This window comes from Canis lupus, chromosome 13 (genome assembly GCF_003254725.2).
Source record: "Canis lupus dingo isolate Sandy chromosome 13, ASM325472v2, whole genome shotgun sequence".
NCBI lineage: Eukaryota > Metazoa > Chordata > Mammalia > Carnivora > Canidae > Canis > Canis lupus.
Genome location: NC_064255.1, coordinates 62,693,454 through 62,699,650, shown reverse-complemented (window position 1 = coordinate 62,699,650; position 6,197 = coordinate 62,693,454).

Here is a 6,197-nt window from a genome sequence, read left to right as displayed (position 1 = left end):
ATACCTCACGTTTGATTTTTATTTGATCACACTGCAGATTTTTTTGCTAATTATTAACTAGGAAAAAATTATCTCTGTGTTTTACTGGAAAAATCTATTGAGTTAGAAAAAAAAAGTCCACAGGTTAAGTATGCACAATACCTAATCAAATAGACAACTGAAAAAAAAAATCTTAAACCATTGCAAATGCTGAAGGAAAAGGGACTAAAATAATTCGTCAAAGAGGGAGGACAACTAGAAAGATGCTAACTTTCATTAGAAATCAAAGGAAATTAAATTTTTAAAAGTATAATTTTTATATACCTGACACAATTAGAAAAAAGAAAATAATTAAGATGTCTAATTTTGGAAAGCATATAATAAAACAAGTCTCACATTATCAAAGCTTTTGGAAAAAAGTTTATAATAAATAAATAAATAAATATAATAAATATATATTTATATATAAATAATAAATATATATTTATATACAAATAATAAATATATATAATAAATAAATAAAATAAAATAAAAAGTTTATAATAAAGATCAATAATCTTGAAAATATTCATATTGTTTGAGCCAATCACTCAAATTCTGAGAATCTACACTAAGAAATGATCCTAAATATGGAAATATTTGTAAGTACATGGTAAACAGGAAGTCCATTTTTTAGTTATGCCCACTAAAAGGGCCTGAAAACAATAGCAACCCACTAGTAAGGAGCACATTTTGGGTTCTAAACAGTCTTCTCTAGTACAAGGATCCTGAACTTTTTTTTTTAATTTTTATTTATTTATGATAGTCACAGAGAGAAAGAGGCAGAGACACAGGCAGAGGGAGAAGCAGGCCCCATGCAGGGAGCCCGACGCGGGATTCCATCCCGGGTCTCCAGGATCACACCCTGGGCCAAAGGCAGGCGCCAAACCGCTGCGCCACCCAGGGATCCCGGATCCTGAACTTCTTAGAGAAATGAATAATTCCAGAGTTGGGACATGAAAGATAGAAGATGAGCTGAGAACATGTCGCCAGAAACTAAGAAAGTGCTCAAAAATTGACGGGGTCATATGCCAAATGGTTAAAGCCAATAGGACAATTTGACATTATGAATAGTAGGAATGCATTATGACCCATTATGTTTTTGAGAGAGAGTTTTTGGATCTATACCAATCCAAAATTAAAGCAAAAGTAAGGAAAGGAAAGTTCTTCTCTACAGAAGAATGCCAACTAAAAACAAAGCATCACTCTTTGAAACACCATAGTATACACTAAACAGTGATATAGTCTCTATGTGGGTTACTATTGGTGTCTATAACTACTGAATCTAAAGAATATATAATGACCGGGGAAATATTTACTACATAATATTTGGAGAAAGAGTAGAATCTAAAATTGTTTACGTTATGTGTAGAAAGTGGTAATGTAAACAGACCTATTAAACCAGAAGAAAGGGAGAGAGAGAGAAGGAGGAGCATGTAATGAGCCATGAAGAGAGAGGAAGATACAACAGTTTCAAATAGCTGTCCTTATGCTGAGGTAATTCCAAATCGATCAGACATCCTAATGTAAAAAGGAAAAACAAGCAAACATAAAAGTACTAGAAGAAACACAAGTGAAGTGGGAACATTTTTTTTTCTGACTATGATGTAAAATCCAGGAACAGTCATAAGTTCAACTACATAAAAAGAAATTTAGGGCAGCCCAGGTGGCTCAGCGGTTAGTGCTGCCTTCAGGCCAGGGTGTAATCTGGAGACCCGGGATCGAGTCCCACGTCAGGCATCCATGCATGGAGCCTGCTTCTCCCTCTGCCTGTGTCTCTGCCTCTCTCTCTCTCTCTCTCTCTCTTTCTCTCTGTCTCTCATGAATAAATAAATAAATCTTTAAAAAAAAAAGAAAAGAAAAAAGAAAGAAATTTAAAGACTTTACATGGAAAACTCCTGCAGGCAAAGTTGAAAACACAGAGGAAAAACCAATAAGGTAACTGTCATCTATATCATACAAAGAACTCTGGAAATTCGAGGACGCAAAAAGAAACCAACAATCTGATAGAAAAATAGTAAAATGATCTAAGTCAATAGTACATAAGAGGAAAAAAAACCCCCATGGGTTCTAAACATAAAAAAAGATTTTCCTCATAAGAGAAATGCACATCTAAACAACACCACAGCAGCATTTCTCACCTATACGATTGGCAAAAATCTACAAGTTTGGCAATATTCTGTGCAGGTAAAACAGTGGGGAAATAGTTCTTGTCATCCATCACTGGTGGGAGTGCAAAATGGTGGCATAAGGCCGATGGAGGAGAATTTGGCAGTATCTAAAAATATGTGCATTTGTCCTCTGAGGCAATAGACTTTCTAGAAGGCACCTATCCTAAGAATACACTGCCAATATTCCTAAATGACCGAAGCACTAGGTTATTCGTAATGGCACTATTTGTAATAGCAAAAGGTTGGAAAGAATTCAAATACCCAGAATAGAAGGTCAGGTAATAAGCTATAGCTTATCCACACAAAGAAATTCTATGAAATTGTTTAAAATCATTGAAGAAAGAATTTATGCATCATATGGAGTTATCACCAAGATTATATTCTTAAGTGCAAAAGGCAAGGTATAGAACAATATAAGAAATATGTAACCTCTCATATAATAAAGATGGAATAGTATAATAGGAATATATTTATGCATGTTTGCTTAGATATTAAAAATAAAGAACAGAATGATTAAGAGAATTAAGGAAAGCTGCTATCTACCTGAGAAAGGGGAAAATGGAGACTAGGATAGAAGGAATGTTAGTTCTATTATAACAAAAATGCCATAAATTGCTAAACAAAATGCCATAAACAACAGAATTTTATTTCTCACACTTCTGGAAGCCGGGGTCTGCAACAGGGCACCAGTGTGGTGGGGTTTTGGGGAAAGCCTCTTGCAGACTGCTGACTTCCCATGGTATCCTCGTACTGCAGAAAGAGGGGGTCAGGGTAATGCTGGCCTCATGGACTGGGTTGGAAAACACTCCCTTCTCTTCATTTTCTGGAAATGTTGTGTAGAATTAGTATTATTTCTTCTTGATACGTCCAGTAGAATTCACCAGTGAAGCCTAAAGTTTTCTCTGTGGAATGACCTTAACTACATTTCCTTTGCTTTACTAGATCTATCACTAATCAGATTATCTCATTTTTCTTGACTGAGCTTTATTAATTTGGTGGTTAATGGCATTTGCCCACTTCCTCTAAGTTGTCGAATGTATTGGCAAAATATTTGTCAAAATAGCCCCTTATCATTTTAATTTTTAAGGAAATATCTCCTCTCCCATTCCTGAGATAGGTAATTTGTCTGTTCTCTTTTTACCTCCAAAAAATCTGGCGAGAAGTTTATCAATATTATTCACCTTCTCAAAGAACCAGCATGAGGTTTCATTTATGTTTTTGTGTTTTCTCTTTTGTTGATTTCTGTTTTGACCTTTATTATGTCCTTTCTCCAATTTATTTTGTTTTAATTTGCTCCTTTTTGTTGTTGTTATTGTTGTTGTTGTTTCTGAAGGTGGAAGCTGGGTTTACTATTTGAGATCTTCCTTTTTTCTAATATATGTGCTATAAATTCCCTGTAAGCTTGTTTTACTCATATCCCACAAATTCTGATATGTTGCTTATTTTCATTCAGTTCAAAAAATTTTTTAAATTTTTTATTTATTTATTTGACAGAGAGAGCAAGGGTAGCAGCAGGCAGGGGAGAAGGAGAAACAGGCTCCCTTGTTGTGCAAAGAGCTCAATGTAGGGCTCAATCCCAGAACCCTGGGATCATGACCTGAGCAGAAGGCAGACGTTTAACCAGGTACCCCCAAATATTTTTAAATGCCCATTGTTTCCCCTTTCATATATGAACTCTTTAGAAGTGTATTATTTAATTCATGAGCTTTTTGGATTTCCAGAGATCTTACTATTACTCATTACCAACTTAATTCCATATTATCAAGCAATTCTCTTGAATCTCCCTTAACTCTTTGAAGTGGCATCACAGGGAGAAGACAAATTCATTATATGGAATCCATCAGGGGATCCCTGGGTGGCCCAGCAGTTTGGCCGCCTGCATTTGGCCCAGGGCGTGATCCTGGAGTCCCGGGATCGAGTCCCACATTGGGCTCCCTGCATGGAACCTGCTGCTCCCTCTTCCTGGGTCTTTGCTCCCCCCTCTCTCTGTCTCTCATGAATAAATAAATAAAATCTTAAAAAAAAAGAAAAAGAAATACACCAGCGCTGGTGCAATTGAAGAGTGGCAGGGAAGAAGCTGGAAGGGCTTATTCAGGCTGGTCTATATCGACCTGTTTTCAATATTTTGTCATCCCAACAGTTTAGTCCTATCCTGATATAGTGTTGTGAACGCCAAGCAATCAGGGCACCTGCTTCTGATTTATGGTAATGGGGCAAGTGATGATCTTTGCAATTTAGTGTACAGACAAGATCATAAGTTAAAATCTATCCCCTCCCCAAACCCTCTTATATTGCTGATGGGAACCAAACTGGTGCAGCCACTCTGGAAAACAGGGTGGAGGTTCCTCAAAAAGTGAAAAATAGGGCAGCCCGGATGCCTCAGCGGTGGGCGGGATCCTGGAGACCCGGCATCGAGTCCCATGGAGTCCCACATCAGGTTCCCTGCATGAAGCCTGCTTGTGTCTCTGCCTCTCTCTCTCTCTCTCTCTCTCTCTCTCATCTCTCTCTGTGTGTCATGAATAAATAAATAAAATCTTTTTTTAAAAAAAGTGAAAAATAGAACCACCCTATGATCCAGCAATTATACTACTGGGTATTTACCCAAAAGATACATAAATACTGATCCAAAGGGTTACATGTACCCCAACGTTTATAGCAGCATTATCAACAGTAGCCAATCATGTATGGAAAGAGCCCAAATGTTCATTGACTGGCAAATGGGTAAAAAAAAGCTATAATACATATGTATGAATATATAGAATATATATAGAGAGAAATATTACTCCACCATAAAAAAGAATGAAATCTTTCCATTTGGAATGACGTGGGTAGAGCTAAAGAGTATAATGCTAAGTGAAATAAGTCAATCAGAGAAAGACAAATATCACGGTTTCACAGATATGTGGAATTTAAGAAACAAAACAAATGAACATGAAGAGAAAAAAAGAGATAAGCAGACTCAACTATCAAGAACAAACTGATGGTCACCAGAGGGTAAGTGGGGGTGGTGGTGAATGAACAATATGATGGTCGGGATTTGGGAAGGCACTTGTGGTGAGCACTGGGGGATGTATGGAAGTGTTGAATCACTAATTTCTATACCTGGAACTAATATTACACTGTATGTCAACTAACTGGAATTTCAATAAAAATGTAAAGAAAATAAATAAAATCTCTCCTCCATCCCCCACCATCACCTACCCACCCTCTTTTTTTATTTTTAAAGATTTTATTTATTTATTTATTTATTTATTTATTTATTTATTTATTTATTTATTTATGTATTTGACAGAGAGAGAAAGAGAGCATGAGTAGGGAGAGCTACAGAGGAAGAGAGGGAAGTAGACTCTCCATGGAGCAGGGAACCCCATGCAGGGCTTGATCCCGTGACTCTTAGCTAACTTAGCCACCCAGGTGCCACCCTATCCACCCTCTTAAAGCCAGCTGCCCTAAACTGCTACATTCACCAGATCTTAAGAATCTTCAACTTCCTCAGAGGTTTCTCATATTTTTATATTAATTTATCAGGTCTATGTTCCTCTTTCTTCCCAGTGTGACCTTTAGAAGATGGAGCTAGCAACCACTCTAGTTCACCGTGTTATTTAAAACAAAAAATACACCCCATGGCATGTGGGATTCACATATTCAACAAATATTTATAGAATGCTTTATGTTCCAGACACTGTTCTGTATGTTGAGGATAACAAGTGAATCAAACAGACAAAAATCCCTCTCTTCAGGGGCTTATACTAGTGGGGATAGACAGAAAATAAACAAACAAGGAAAATCTGGTGTATGTCAGATGGTAATAAGTGGTGCGGAAGATAGGTAAAGGGATGCAACTTAAAATAGGTCAGTCAAGGAAGCCAGCAGGTGATAATGAATAGAAGCCAGGGGAAGTGATGGAGAAAGCCCCACATATCTAAGGGTAGTTTTCCAAGCAAGAAGAATCACAGGTCAAAACTCTGAGCAGGAAATGAATTGGTAACTTGAAGAATAGCCTGAACA